The sequence below is a fragment of the Dasypus novemcinctus genome, chromosome 7, assembly GCF_030445035.2.
Source record: "Dasypus novemcinctus isolate mDasNov1 chromosome 7, mDasNov1.1.hap2, whole genome shotgun sequence".
Lineage (NCBI taxonomy): Eukaryota > Metazoa > Chordata > Mammalia > Cingulata > Dasypodidae > Dasypus > Dasypus novemcinctus.
In genome coordinates this window covers 103,549,396-103,566,231 of record NC_080679.1, presented here as the reverse complement: position 1 = coordinate 103,566,231, position 16,836 = coordinate 103,549,396, and positions in this window count along the sequence as shown.

Sequence of the window (16,836 nt, the reverse complement as noted above, 5' to 3'; positions counted from 1 at the left end):
ACAGAAGATATCTGTAAATAGTATGAGATTTTATAAAATTCTCTTTTGCGACCATAGGTGCACAAGTCTAGATTCCACAGGCAGGCTGCAAACCAGGGGCTCCAATGAAGGTCAGATAAAGGTCCTTGGTGAACTCCAAGGAGACACTGATTGTCCAAAGATGAGCTTGAAAATTCTTTCTGAATGCTGAAGTCACTTCCCCTTTTAAGGATTAAACTGATTGGATAAAATGTCATAATTGCTGATGGCAATCTCCCTGGTTGATTATAGATATAACAGCCACCTATGAGGTAAACTCACTGATGACTAAGTTATATAAATGTCCTTGTATTACAGCTAGCTCAGTGCTTGCTTGACCAAACAACTGCACACAATTAGCTGGCTGAGTTAACACATTACCTAACCATCACAGTTCTCCCTTTGTCAACTTGGCAACCATACACATCACCTTAAAACATAATTAGTCTCTAAATAAAAACAATAACACACATGCAGATATATTTTTGCCTAACAATATTCAACTGTCCTGCATACAACTGGAAACACATTAATTCTTTACAGAATCTGTTACCATCTGTGAATAATATTCACTCTTAAACTTGACATCCTTAAATATTATGACATAAAACTAATACAACTTGTCATATGATAAGGGAAAAGGTTAGGGAAGAAAACAAATATATTTGTTTTATGTACATATATAATCATACTCATAACAAATCAAGGAAGAAAGATTCATGACTTTTATAGTCCTCATTTCTGTAACTGGTCATGTGGTCAAAGTTCATATTTATTACTACCTTCTTCCACTACCCATTACATGTTCCCATTACCCTCAGTAAGCATCTCACCTAGCCATGGATCTTTCATTCCTGAAGATTCTGGGCCATTGTTAGTCCTGCTTGGATTGGGTTGGTACAATTTTCCATTGTCTTTAATTGCAAGGCATGGCAGCACTAAGATATATGCTTAAGGATCTCCTGTATTCCATTCAAACTCCTTTTTACCCCCATTAGGTAGATGTAGTTCTATTTCCCTTTGATAGTCAGGATCAATCATCCCAGCCAGTACAGTAATTCTCTTCCTTTCCTGTTGATTCAGAGGCATGAGCAGCCCAGAGTGGCCCAGTGACAGTCTTAACTTCCAGTTCAATGGAATCATTATTGTATATCCTGGTGGCAGCACTCCTCCTTTTGGAGCTAAGACCTGTAGATCAGCAGAGCTTTAGGTTGTAAGGACAGGAATACAAATTTTCCTAGTAGATCACTAGGGGTAATAATGAGTGGTGCCACTCCCATTTCTACCCCTTGATTCTTGGACCCATGAATCTCAGCTAGGGGAGAAACAGTTCCGTAAAGTGGATGCTGATTTACAGCATACACAGCCCCCTGGAGAATGTTGCCCCAGCCCTACCAAGTATTGCCACCTAGTTGGCACCATAATTGAGTCTTCAAAAGGCCATTTCACCATTCTAGGAATCCAGCTGCTTCAGGATGATGGGGAACATGGTGAGACCAGTGAATTCATGGGTATGTGCCCATTCCTGCACATCCTTTGCTGTAAATGGGTTCCTTGATCAGAAACAAGGCTGTTTAGAATGCCATGGCAGTGGATAAGACAATCAGTAAATCCATGGATGGAAGTTTTGGGAGAAGCATTGTGTGTAGGAAACACAAACCCATATCCAGAGTATGTGTCTATTCCAATTAAAGCAAATTACTGCCTCTGCCATGATAGAAGTGGTCCAATGTAACCAACCTACCACCAGATAACAGGCTGATCACCTTGGGGAATGGTGCTATATTGGAGGCAGTAAATGGGTCTCTGCTGCTGGCAGTTTGGGCACTCAGAAGTGGCTGTAGCCAAGTCAGCCTGGGTGAGGGGAAGTTAATGTTGCTGAGCCCATGCATAACCTCCATTTCTACCTCCATGGCCAATTTGTTCATGAGCCCATTGGGCAATAATAGGAGTACTGGGAAAAGAGGTTGAGTGTTAGGCACAGAGGGGGTAATTTTATCCACTTGATTATTAAAATCTTCCCTGCTAAAGTCTTCCTCTGGTGAGAATTCACATGGGGCACAAATAGTTTTGTTTTTTGCCTGCTCAGAAAGGTCTATCCACGTACCTCTTTCCAGACCTCTTTGTCACCAATTTTCCAAACATGTTCCTTCAAAGTCCCTGAACATCCAGACAAACCTTAGGTGACAGCCCATGAATCAGTATACAAATACACCTCCTGCAATTTCTTCCTCTAAGCAACAAGAACAACCAAGTGCACTGATCAAAGTTCTGTCCACTGGGAAGATTTGCTCTCACCACTGTCCTTCAGGGATGTCCCAGGAAGGGGCTCAGTGTTGCAACTGTCCTCTATCAAATGTAAACCAGGTCTGAGTTTTCATCTCCTCAGCCTACTGATTGTAAGGGACTCAAGAGGCCCAAACTGTGGGCTGTGAAAGAGAAGCTAACATGGCAGGGTGATGACCATGGGCATTTGGGCTACTTCCTCATGTAAATTACTTGTGCCTTCAGGACCTGCTCAAGCCCTATCTTGTATATGCCACTTCCACTTTATTATGGAGTGCTGCTGTGCTTGCCCAACATTATAGTTTCATAAGTCAGATAATACCTAGGTCATGATAGGCAACTCAGGTCTCAGGTAACTTGATGACCCAAGATCCAGTAGCAGGCCAAAATCTGTTTCTCGAAAGGATAGTAGTTATCTGCAGAGGATGGCTTGGCTTTGCTCCAAAATCCTAAGGGTCTCAGTGAGATTCTCCAATAGGGACCTCCCAAAGGTTCCAGACAGCATCTCTATTTGCCACTGAAACTTCCAGCATCATTGGATCTGCTGGATCGTATAGCCCAAGTGCTATTGCAACTTGCACAAGTTGTGAACCTGCCACAGAACCTCCTTTTGTTCTGATCCCCAATAAAAACGAGCAGTTTTTCTGGTCACTCAGTAGGTGGCTGGAGTAGGACACTCAAATGAGGAATTTGTTGGCTCCAAAATCCAAAGAGACCAACTAAGTGTTGTGCCTCATTTTTGGTTGTAGGCCAGATGCAACAGCTTATCCTTCACTTTAGAAGGAATATCTTGACATGGCCCACACCTTGGATACCTAGAAATTTCACTGAGGTAGAATTTCACTGAGGTAGAAGGCCCCTGTATTTTTGTTGGATTTATCTCCCATCTTCTCATGCAAATGCCTTACCAATTAGTCTTTTCTAGTTTTTACTCGCTAGGTCCTGTCAACATATTATACTGATGGTATCATCAATATAATGGACCAGTGTGATATCTTGTGGGAGGAAGAGATGATCAGTGTTTCTGCAGACAAAGTTTTGACATAGGACTATAGAGTTGATATACCCCTGAGGCAGGACAGTGAATGTATACTTGCCAAATGAAAGCAAACTCTTTCTGGTGTTCCCTACTAATGGCAATTGAGAAAAAAGATTTGCCAGATCTAGCTGCATACCAAGTACCAGGGGATGTGTTGATTTGCTCAAGCAATGATATCACATCTAGGATAGCAGCTACAATTGGAGTTACCACTGCTTAAGTTTACAATAATCGCCTGTCATCCTCCAAGTTCCACCTGCTTTCTGTACAGGACAAATAGAGGCTTTGAATGGGGATGTGGTGGGAATCACCACCCCTGCATCCTTTGGATCCTTGATGGTGGCACTAATCTCAGCAATCCCTTCAGAATCTGGTATTACTTTTGATTTACTATTTTTCTAGGTAAGGAGCAGGTCTAGTGACTTTCACTTGGCCTTTCCTACCGCAATAGCCCTCACACCACAAGTCAGGGATCCAATGTAGGAATTCTGTCATTTAACTGAGTATGTCTGTTCCAATTATGCATTCTGGAACTGGGAAAATAACCACAGAATTGTTCCAAGGACCCAATGAACCCACTGTGAGATGGATCGGAACTAAAACTCCATCAATCACCTGACCTCCATAAGCCCCTACTCTGACTGGTTGACCACAGTGACATTTTGGAATTAATGTTACTTCTGAGCCAGTGTCTACTAATCCCCAAAACATCTGATCATTTCCTTCACCCTAATGAAAGGTTATTCTAGTAAAGGCCATAGGTCTCTTTGAGGAAATCTGGGAGGAAGATTAACAGTACACATTTTTGGCATTTCGACAGGGTCCTTCACCAAGGGGACCTGGCCTTCTCTTTATTCAAGGGGCTCTGAGTTTGTAAACTGTCTCAAGTCTGGGAATTGATTAAGGGGCCATGATTCTCTGGGTCTGTAATTTGAGTAAGGGTTTTGTTCACTCAATCTAGAACACTTCTGTTTATGCAGATTCAGAAGAAATTTAGTAGACTGCCCATCAGTTTCACTTCTAGGTATCCCATGATATATTAGCCAATGCAATATCTCTATGTGACTCAAACTATTTTGAGTTCTGGTTTGAATTTACCTTTCATTGCAGTAGCCAAACCCACCTTGTCTTTGATGATTAACTTCTGATACTTGACTTTTACCTGCCTGAGATCTGATAGTCCCATAATGTATAAGGACTCTAGTTCCAGTACAGCAGTTCCCAGAGTAATATCTGGACTATGGAGAAGAGCAATCACAGAGCTCTTCAGGGAAGATGGAGTTAGTCTTACAAATTTTTTCCTCAAAGTCCTGGTTAAAGGTGTGTCCTCTGGACCTTACTGGGATGAGTAGGCAGGTTTTAAAGGGCAAATCCATTCTATTAATATCATTCCAGTTTCCCTAATCCTTGGAATCCCCTCTTCTACTGTATACCAGGGCAAATTGGGCATCTCAACCTCAGACATGCTCAGCCATCTTTTGGCCCATGTTTCAATCAACCACCTAAACAAAATGTTAGAGCCCTTTCTAACAGCTCGAGCTACAGCATTGAATCCAGAATTTCTGCTTAGTGGGTTCATATCAATTAATTCAGCCTTATCCAATTTTATATTCCTTCCACCATTATCCCATACCCATAGTATCCATTCCCACACATATTCCCCTGATTGTGGTCTATAGAATTTGGAAAACTCATGCAGTTCTTTTAGAGTTTAGCATACTTCCTCATGGGTCACACTTTGTATTCTGCCTTTGGGGGCTTGTTGTGATTTTAGTCTAGTAATAGGTCTCAAAGAGGAGAGAGGTGGTGGGGGTGGGTAAGGAGAAGGATTAGAAATGCCTTGCAAAAAAAAAAAAAAAAGAAATGCCTTGCAAACTACTGACCTCAGGGCCTTCCTTTGCATTGTCATGGGGTAAAACAGGATTAATCTCTTTAGGCAGGGACTGGAAGGCAAATTCCTCAGGACAGGGTTGAGGATGAGCAGTGCATTCTAGAATTTGGCTGGTACCTGCCTCAGGGTTGGGAGGAGGTCCAGACTCCCAGGGGCAGGTCCGATACAGGCTTTAGTTTGGCTGGTATCTACCTCAAGGCTAACAGAAGGTCCAGATTTAGCTGGGCCCAGCTGGAGGCTGGGTGATACAAGGTTTGCACTGTGTGTTCTCCACAGAGCAGACCATCACAGGTTTATCTGGCAAAGTCTTAGCAGAATTTAGGGTTCTCAGTGTTCCAGTGAAATTTGTAGAAATTAGTGAATTAAGGTTATCAGGTTTTAAAATATGCTTATTTTCACATAACTTTTAAATCAATACTTTATCATTGCTTTTAAAATAAAAGCAAAAGTCAAATTAAATACCCCCTATTCTTTAATTTACATACCAAATCAGCTCTAAATGTAACTTTTTCTGTTTAAATACTTTACTGAGCCTTTCCTTTCTATTTTCACTGAAGCCACTTTGGTCTAAGTGTTCCTTCTTTTAATTAATGTTGTATAGCACCTGGAACAGTATATAATAAATAGATTTTTGTGATAAGTTGGCTTACTGTATCACCACTAACAGGTTTCTATCAAATCCTGTTTATAATGCACTGAAATATTTTTTGACAACTTTACTTTGCTCCATCTCCACATCCCTAAACAAGGTAACATTACCTTGGCTTAAAGTACTACATTGTCCATAACTGGAAACCTGACGTCTAAATTCATTCTCTACACAATAGTGAAAATAATTCTTTTTATAACACAATTCTAATAATTTCTCAAACTCTTCAGTATTTCCCCCCCTTTTTAAGATAAAGTACAGCATTCATGAAGTGATCTTATAAATTATTTCACCCAGTATCCCTCTATTTTCAGCTATGTGCCACTCTAACTCACAGAAGCCAAGGTACACTGCACTTATTTTGCTTCCTAAAAATTGTCAAGTTCCTCGAGAATAGAGTTTCACTAGAGTCATTGTATATGTAGCTATGCAGGCTAGTGTACTGTATAGTTATGGTAAGAATACCATGTAAATTGTGTTTCCACTGCCCACCCCCACTCTCTTACCCTGGAATTGTGTCTGTGGACATCATGAATGCTCAGATATTATATTCTCTACTGAGAATTTCTATGCTCAGATATACCACATCTTACTTATTCTTCACTTTTCAGCTTTAAGTGTCATTTACTCAGGTGCTTAATAACATTGCTGAAAGAATGAACCAGAAATCGTGGATAGAGCTTTTTGGTTAATAAAACACTTGTCATAGACACAATTTCATTAGCTTTTCTTAGCAACCCTATGTGATTAGCTACAATTTCTATTTTATCCACATTCACATGTGATAAATTAAGATTTAGCAAGTTCATAATGTCCCAGATCACTGAGAGTATGTGAAGGTAATGAAACATATTCTCTAAGTGCTCAATTTAAAGTCCTTGATTCTTTCCATCAAACCAAGATGTCTTTTGCTTGTTTTTATATAATATTATTCTCCAATTACATTTTTATAAAATTATTGCTCCCCAAACAAGATTATATGTTTCTTGAAAATAAACATCATGACTTTTCTTTCTTTAATTTATATTAATTCTGTTTAATGATTTAATCTTAATAATGCTATTATGTAATGAATTAGAATAAAATTCAATGCAAGGTATTTCCTTTATCCTTATATTTGATTGTTTTATTTAAAGACAATGATTATAATAATACTCCAACCCAATACGATGAACCTTGTAATGATAAAGGTCAAGCAGGATAACAAAAAGTGATTCTCTGAATATCTTTCAGAGAAATGAGCTATGTATTTTTATCAGACAGACAGCTTTTAAACATGTAACACTAATAAGTTAATTCAGTTTTAGTGAGTTAGTCAAAGATTCCATTTTCTGTTCAGTTCATATGTTGTGAGAGTGGTCTTCTAACTGTACAATTGAGAACACCAGATAATTTCTAGTACATGACCCAAAACTAATTTACAAATGACATGATGTGTCTTTCCCTTCATGTCATTTATGAATTGATTTTGGGTCATGTACTAGAAATGGTCCATGTGGCATTAAAACCAAAGTAGAGTACCACTCCATGGCTTTTGAGAGTGTAATTTATTTTTTGTTTGTCTGTTGTAGATAATGTCTTTAATATAAAATAAAGATGGACAAATTCTATTCTGAAACTGCATTATCACTACAGAAAAATGAATACCTTTTCCTTAAGGTCCTAAATTTGTTGCATCAGTGATTGGACCACTGGACCTAGTGTTTACAGCAAAACTGGATATTATATTTATATTTATGCTATTTTAGAAATGGGCATTGCAAAACATGTAAAGAATTCAGGAAGTTGTATTCTCTGCTTCTCAGCCAACTTTCATGTCAAGAATTCATTTAAAGAGGTTAGTCTTTCTACAGGATATCTATTGTAACCTAGCAATATTGCCATGTTGGTCACTGAGTGTGGTATAGGCATCCTGTTGTTCCCACAGTATCTCTATGTCTAACCTTTCCAATATGACTCTTTTCTTTCTGAAATAGCCACATTCTAATTGATTCTACTATTTCTATCACCACCAATTTCTCAGCTCTTCATTATGAACATGAAAAAATGAACATCGAGCTGCTTGCCACCCTATTTTAGTTCTATCAAGGACAAATGCTTTATTTGATGTATTGAAGCAAAGTATCTGTGGTAGAGTACTTACAACCAAAATGCAGCAGTTTAGCATTAAGTTTATAGATATTTAATCAAGCATCTTAATAAAAATATACTCTTGTTGACTAACAGGGACAAGATTCTGATCACCTATCTTTGAGGAAATGGAATGTTTGAGAAAATTATTTGGTGTCCTCCACTATTGTACCTGTCACTTCTTTTAATTAAAAATGCATTGATGCATGACTAACTTCTGCTTGGTGAGAAACACCCATTTTAGTTCAATTGCAGTAATGTACACATAGCCCAATGGAGGAAGCCTGTGTGATTACAGAACAAAGACAGCTTCTGCACAGTGAGCTTTTCACAACTCAATCTCGCACAGATGTAGATGCTGGAGCTCCAAATATCACAAATCTTTGTGGACACAATCAGCAAACATGACTTTACTCATCTCATCTAAATGCCTGTAATGAAGCTATTTAAATAATCTATGGGAAATTAAACATTAGGAGAAATGAATGCCAAATAAAATGAATAATTATCTTTTTTATTCCTTTGAGTATTGCATGTCAGTGTCACTAAGCCCATCCACTCTGCTATCCATAATGGCCAGTGGCTGAGATGCAATATTTGCATAATTCCAGTAGTTGTGATATGTGCTTATGAGTTAGGAATTGGAACTAAAAGATCCTTTTTATATTAATTGACTTTTCTTTAGTAATTTCACTTACAAAAATATCTAGCAACATAATCAAGCTGAAGAAATGAGAGACCAAAATTTGAGGCAGTGACTGTTCTTGAAATGTTTTTGAAATAATCATAAAGGATAGGCACTTTAAGAGTATTCAAAATCATATATTACAGTTAATGCTAATAAATTAATAAATTATTCCAGTTTTATAGTTAGTTCTTTCCATTCCTACAGTAGGCCAATAGAGATTTTAAAATTACATTTAATAATAGAGTAGCATAATTATCAAACCAATAATCATTTATTCATAAACTTCTATGAATATGTACTGTCTGTGTGTTATGTTAAACAGTGGGGAAAAGGTGATAAAAATTTGGGTTTTTAAATAAGACAGGCCTCACGTGCAACAACATGGATGAACCGTAAAGACATACTGTTGAATGAAATAAGCCAGATGCTAAAAGTCAAAAACTATATGATCTCACTAATATGAAATAATTAGAATAAGCCAATTCATAGAGTTAGAAACTAGATTACAGGATGCCAGGGACTGGGTTGAGGGGAGGGCATGGGGAGTTCAAGAGATAAGAACATTTCCTTTCAAACATACAGTGATAGAGCACCTGATTTGTGCCAAGCTATCTTCTTAGTTCTAGGAACCAGGAATTACAAAGATACTTCAATATTCTTGCCCATAAACCATGTAGGTGAACAGCACTGAAAATCTGTGGGACACTGTAGCATAGACTTCTTGAAATGTTACAATTTTGAAGGGAGCAGTTGAACAGTGCCTCCATTTTTATTCCTTGGCTTCTTTATGATATTCTTTCCATCATATCACAGTTAAATGCTTTCTGCCTATGTCCTTCTTAAAATCATTCGTTCATTTGTTAATAATTTTTTAAAGAATTAGGACATTTTAAAAATCACACTCCATAATAGCCGCACTATCAGAAATAAAATATAGAGGAAAAATCTTAAAAATTAATGTGTCTGAAGATGAAAACTAAAAGATATAACTGAGCAAAAAAGTAGATTGTATTCTTCATGGGAGACATTTTTTTAAACAAATCTATTTTATTGATACATATTTATAAAGCATACAATTCATCCAAAGTGTACAATCAATGGTATTTCATACAATCACATACCTATGCATTTATCACTTCAATCATTATTATTGCATTTTCATTATTTCAATAATAATACTAACGAACAAAAAGCAGACAAACAAACAAGAAAATTCCTCACTTCTCAATCTCTGTTTTCCCTGCTATACATAGCTGTTATTTCTGGCTATTCTTGCACAATTATTTATTTGTTTATTAAGCAATTATATCAAGATATAGCACATACTTTATGATCTATCCAAAAGTGTATAATCAATGGCTTTTGTGCATAATCACAATGATGTACATTCATCATTTCAAAAATTTTAGAACGATTTCATTACTCCAAAAAGAAAGACTCCTCACCACTTGGCATTCCTTTCTCATATCTAAATGCATCTTTATAAGTTGATTTATATTTACTTCTTATATAAATGGAATCATACAATATGTAGTACTCTATGATCTCCTTCAATTAGAGTAATTTTTTTGTCTGATATTAACATTTTGTAGTATTAACCTACATTTGTTCAGTTTCAAAGAAAAAACGGTATTATATGTAATTTTACCCATATTTCACATAATATATTTATATTTCACATACTATATTTAGTTCATAAGAGGGCAGTCATACAGTATTTGTCCTTTTGTGTCTGGCTTGCTTTACTCAATATAATGTCCTCCAGGTTCATCCATGTTGTCATGTGTTTCACAACTTCTTCTTCTTACCATTGCATAATATTCCATTTTGTGTATACTCCACAATTAGTTTATCCATTCATCAGTTGATGGACACCCTAGTTGTTTCCAACTTTTGGCTATCGTGAATAATGCTGTTATGAACATTGGTGTGCAGAATCTATTGGTGTCACTACTCTCAGTTCTCTGGGTATATACCTAACAATGGTATTGCCAGGTCACATGGTAAGTCTATATTCAACTTCCTTAGGAACTGCCAAACAGTTTCCTGTAGAGCTGTACCATTCTACATTCCTACCAACAGTGAATAACCACTCCTGTCCTCCACATCCTCTCCAACATGTACAATTTTCTGACTTTTTAACAGCAGCCTGTCTAATAAGCATAAAATGATAATTCATTGTAGTTTTGATTTGCATTTCTCTAATTTCTAGCGATTTTGAACATTTTTTCATTTATTTCTTTGCCATTTGTATTTCTTATTTGGACAATTATCTTTTCAAGTCTTTTGACCATTTTTTAATTGGATAATTTTTATTTTTATTGTTGAGTTGTATGGTTTTCTTATATTTCATGAATATTAAACCCTTATGTGATTGCCAAATATTTTCTCCCATTGAGTTGGCTGATTTTTCATCCTTTTGACAAAGTCCTTTGAGGTGCAAAAGTGTTGAATTTTGAGGCGTTCCATTTATTTATTTTTTCTTTTGTTGCTCATGCTTAGGGTATAAGGCTTAAGAAATACAGCCTACCACAAGATCTTGAAGATGTTTTCCAACATATTCTTCTAGGAGTTTTATGGTGGTTGTTTTTATATTTATGTCCTTGATCCATTTTGATTTAATTTTTGTATAAGGTGTGAGATAGTGGTCTTCTTCCTTTCTTTGGTATATGGCTATTCAGGTCTCCCAGCACCATTTGTTAAATAGACTCTTTTGGCCCAGATTTGTGGTCTTGACAGCCTTGTTAAAAATCACTTGACTGTAAATGTGAGGTCTGTCCTTGTGCCAGTACCATGTTGTATTTACCATTGAAGCTAATTAATATGCTTTAAAGTCAGGAAGTGAGAGTCCTCCAACTTTTTTTCTTTTTTAAGACAGTTTTGGCAATATAGGACCCCTTACTCTTTCAAATAAGTTTGATTTTTGGCCTTTTGATTTCTGCAAAAAGGCTGATGGGATCTTTATTGGGATTGCATTGAATTTGTAAATCAGTTTGGAGAACATTGACACTTTAGTATTTAGTCTTCCAATCCATGAACATGAAATGTCCTTACATATATTTAAGTCTTCTTTGTTTTCTTTCAGCAATGTTTTATATTATAGTTTTCTGAATACAGGTACTTTATGTTCTTAGTTAATTTATTCTTAAATAATGATTGTTTGAGTTTCTATTACAAATGGAATTTTTTTCTCATTTCCTTCTCAGATTGCACATCACTAATGTATAGAGCCTCTATTGATTTTTGCTTATTAATCTTATATCTTGATATTTTGATGAACTCATCTATTAATTCTAGTAACTTTGTTGTGGATTTTTCAGGATTTTCTAGATATAGGATCATGTCATCAGTGAATGATGAAAGTTTTAATTCATCTTTTCCTATTTGGTTGTTTTAAATTTATTTGACCAGCCTAATTGTCTAGCTAGAACCTCTACTTTTTAAATAATATTGATGGCAGTGGGCATCTTTGTCCTGTTCCTGATTGAAGTGGGAAAACTTTTGGTCTTTCACCATTGAGTACAATGCTAACTGTAGGTTTTTCATAAATGCACTATACCATCTTGAGAAAGCTTCCTTCTCTTGCTTTCTTTTGGAGTGTTTTTATCAAGAAAGGGTGCTGTATTTTGTCAAATGCCTTTTCTGCATCAATAGAGAGGATCGTATTGTTTTTATTCTTCAGTTTATCAATGTGGCTTATAATAATTGATTTTCTTGTGTTGAATCACCCTTGCATGCCAGGGATGAAACCCACTTAACTGTGGTGTATAATTCTTTTAATGTGCTTTTGGATTCAGTCTGCAAGTATTTTGTTGAGGATTTTTGCATTTGTGTTGTTTAATCTCCATATATTTTTTAATTTTCCCTTTTCCCATCCATTATTGATTTCTAGCTTCATTCAGCTATGATCAGAGAAAGTGTTTTGTATAATTTCAATCTTTTTAAATTCATTGAAGTACAATATATATGGTCTGTATTGGAGAAGGATTCATGAGCACTTGAAAAGAATGCCTATCCTGCTGCTTTGGGGTGCAATGCTCTATAGATGTTTGTTAGGTCTAGTTCAGTTATCATATTATTCAAACTCACTGTTTCTTTATTTATCCTCTGTCCAGATTTCTATGCAATACTGAAAGTGGTGTATTTAAGTCTCCAACTATTATTGCAGAGATATCTATTTCTCCATTCAGCTCTGCCAGTGTGTGCCTCAGGTATCTTGGAGCACTGAGGTTAGGTGCATAATTATTTAGAATAGTCATTTCTATACTGAATCGCCCCTTTTGTTAATATATAATTACCTCCTTCATCCTTTATAACAGTTTTGCATTTAAAATCTATTTTGTCTGATATTAGTATCATTATTCCAGCTCTTTTTTGGTTACTATTTGCATGGAATATCTTTTTTCCAACCTTTCACTTTTAATCTGGTTGTGTTCTCACATCTGAGGTGAGTCTCTTGTAGATAGCATATAGGTGGCTCATCTTTTTTTATCCATTCTATCTTTTGATTGAGGAGTTCAATCCATTAACATTAAATGTTATTACTGAGAAGGCATTACTTGTTTCATCCATTTTGACCTTTGGCTTTCTGTTGTTATATCATACTATTATCTATCTATTTACCCTTTAATTTACCCTATTAATATACTTAATTTCTACACTCTTGTCTAAGTGTCTCCAACTTGTTTTTCCTTTCAGGCTGCAGCACTCCTTTAGTATCTCTTGTAATCCTGGTATTTTGGTAACATATTCTATCAGTTTTTGTTTGTCTATGAAAATTTTGAACTTCCCTTCATTTAAAATTTTTTTATATCCCCCCCCCTGTCCCTTTTTGCATGCTGTCTGCTTTCTGTGTCCATTTGCTGCACTTTCTTCTGTGTTTTTGCTTGTCTCCCTTTCTTGTGTCACTTTGCTGAGTCAGCTCTCTGCGATGCTTGGGGGCCTGGTGGCACTCTGTAGTCCCTGTAGGCTGGGTGGCACTCCACAGTGCTTGCGGGCCAGGTGGCTCTCCACAGCAAGTGGGCAAGCCTGACTTCACAAGGATGCCCTGGGACATGAACTCAGGGCCTCCCATATGGTAGATGGAAACCCAACTGATTGAGCCACAGCCATGTCTCTCCTCTTCATTTTTGAAGAACAACTTTGCCAGATACAAAATTCATGGCTGGCAGCTTTTCTATTTCAGTACCTTAAATACATCATACGACTTTCTTCTCTCCTCTATGGTTTCTGATAGAGGTTGGCAATTAATCTTATCATGTTTCCCTTGTATGTGATACTTTCCTTTTCTCAGAATCTTTTCTTTATTGCCGATATTTGTCATTCTGATAGTAGGTACCTTGGGGTAGGTCATTCAGATTTATTTTGTTTGGGGTGTGTTGTCCTTCTTGGGTATTGATATTTATGTCTTTCTTAAGGGTAGGGTAGTTTACAATCATTATTTCCTCAAATATTCTTTCTTCCCCTTTTCCATTTTCTTTTCCTTCTGGGACACCGTTAATGCATATGATCCTTTGTGTTTCACACTGTCATTCAGTTCCCTTAGACCCTGTTTCATTTTTTCCATTCTCTTCTCTTTCTGTTCTCCTGTCTTTTCCAGTTCATATTTTGTCCTCAAAATCACTAATTGTCTTATAGCAATTCAAATATGTTCTTATGTGTCTCTAATGTATTTTTAATCTCATCTATTGTTTCTTTCATTCCCATAAGACCTGTTGCTTTTCTTTTCAGGTTTTCAAATAGTTCTTTATACTCTCCCAGTGTCTTCTTAATATTCATTATCTCCTTAGTCATATTTTCTTTCAATTCTTTAAATTGATTTAGGAGAGTTGTTTCATTATCATTGATTAATTGTCTTAAATTCTGTATTGCTTCAGGATATTTGGTTTGTTTCTTTGGCCGGGCCATCTCTTCCAGTTTCCTGGTATGGTTTGTAATTTTTTGCTGATGTTTAGGCATCTGAATATATTGGTGAATTTACTCTGATGACCAATTTCTCTCTCTTGCCTATTGTTATTATTTTTTCACAACTCTTCTTTGACATTTGCTTCAACATATTCTAAGTCTTTAAAATTACCTAAGTTACCAAAATTGTGCCAGGGTCTCACTAATGGGGTGTAGATCTTCTCCCAGAAGTTAGAGCACAGAGAAACCCAAGTGCAATTTTGTCCATGCAATTTCCAGTTTGGCCAAAAGATGGCACTTGCTGGCACCCCTTTCCAAAGAGATGTATCTCTTTTGGTTTTTCTTTGTTTTGGTCTGACCTGAGTCGAGATTTAAAGTGGGCTCCTCTGGCCGAATTTATTGAAAAAAAGCCCTCTGACTCCCCATCCCTTCTCCTTTGTAACAACTGACAGGGAGAATGATGTCTGCTCTCCTCTCAGTCAGCTGCAATAAACTAGGGATTTTATCCCAGCTTAATAATTTTGGAGTGGGGGAAAGGAGCCCATCCCTGTGGCTGGGAGATTTAGTAACTCACAGTTTGTTGTTTCATGTTCTTTGTCTCTCTGTCCCTCACCCTCTTGGGATTTGTGAAGCACTATTCTGGTCTGGTCTGCTGACCCCCAAAGCAGCTCCCTCAGGCAGCTTTTGGCTTCTTCTTTGTTTCTGGGAGAGAGCTGAGCCTTGTCAGTCTAGTCTCATGCCATCTTCCCATAGTCCTCTCAATAATTTATTTTTTAATTAAACACTTATTTTCTGCTAAGTTATAACTAATTTCTGCTAAGTTATAATTAATGTAGAGTCATGAAAAACAAAAAGAAAGAAAAGCTTTGCTCTCATGGAGCACAGTTTTTCTCTTTCTTGTAAATCTATGATGTGCAGAGCAGGATGGCTGTTCCATAGTACTTATATCTAATGATATATAAATGCTGTGAGTGGTCCAAATCAAATAAACAGTGATTTTGAAGATGTTGCTTTATTTCCCATTCCCTTTCACTATGAGTGTTTAGAATTAATAAGCTCCTTATTTTTTCTCTGATTATGTCAACCCAATTTCTTCAGCTGTGGTTTTCCTAAGTGGGAGAGTAAAATTTTCACTTATCCATTCATTCAAAAGCAACATGCTGAAATTTGCTAACATGACCTTGACTAGGATTCTTTGCTCACTTTTATGTAAGGCAAGTTAAGAGGAGAGGTGGTTCCTCTGGTAATAGGATAAACTAAGCAGAATAAGCAGCCATTTTCTTTCTCTGTTTCCTGACCCCAGGACTCCTGGGAGAATTAAAATTTTAAAAAGAGTAGGAAGAGGAGGAGAGGAATGAAAAGGAGGAGGATAAATAAATTAAAGTAAAACACTAAAAATATTTGGCTTCTACTGAAATGGTATCCATGAATATCTAATTTTGAGTGTTATGTGGAAGAGATGAGTAAAGCTTCCCAAACTGATGCTTATGTGGTTGTCATGCTTATTGGCTTGGGTTATCTGCTTTTGTATTAATCAGCCAAAATGGAGGTGATGCAAAACACCAGAAATTGGTTTGTTTTTATAAAAGGTATTATTTGGTGGTAGAAACTTACATTTACCAGGCCATAAAGCATAAGTTACTTCTCTCACTGAAGTCTATTGCCATGTGTCGGAGCAAGTAGGCTGCCAACATCTGCCAGGTTTCAGGCTTCCTTCTTTTCTCTCTTCCCAGGTTTTGCTTTTCTCCAGGCTCAGGTCCTTCGTTTTCTCCACAAGGTCAGCTGTAGACTATGAGGCACTCTAGGCTTTGTCTCTTTCGAAAAGGCCCACTGTACACTATCAGGTGAAGAGCTCTATCACTCGCCCCGGAGTTCTAGTCTCTCTGAGCTCAGCTGCTCTGCTCCTCTGTGTGCTTACTTACCAGGCTCCAGTTAAAAAAAACTCTAGCATCAAAACTCCAGCCTCAAAATTCCAACTAACTGGTTTGCTCTGCTGTGTAGTTTTATCTGTGAATGCCCTCCCACCAAGAGGGCAGGGACTCAATGTCCTACTGACATGGTCCAATCAAAGCCCTCATCATCAAAGCCCTAATCATAATTTAAACACACCCAGGTACAGACCTCTTTACAAACATAATCTAATATCTATTTTGGAATTCATAAACCATATAAAACAGCTACATCTTTCTCTCTCTCTCTCTCTTTTTTTTTTTTTTTTGGGCTACAACTTT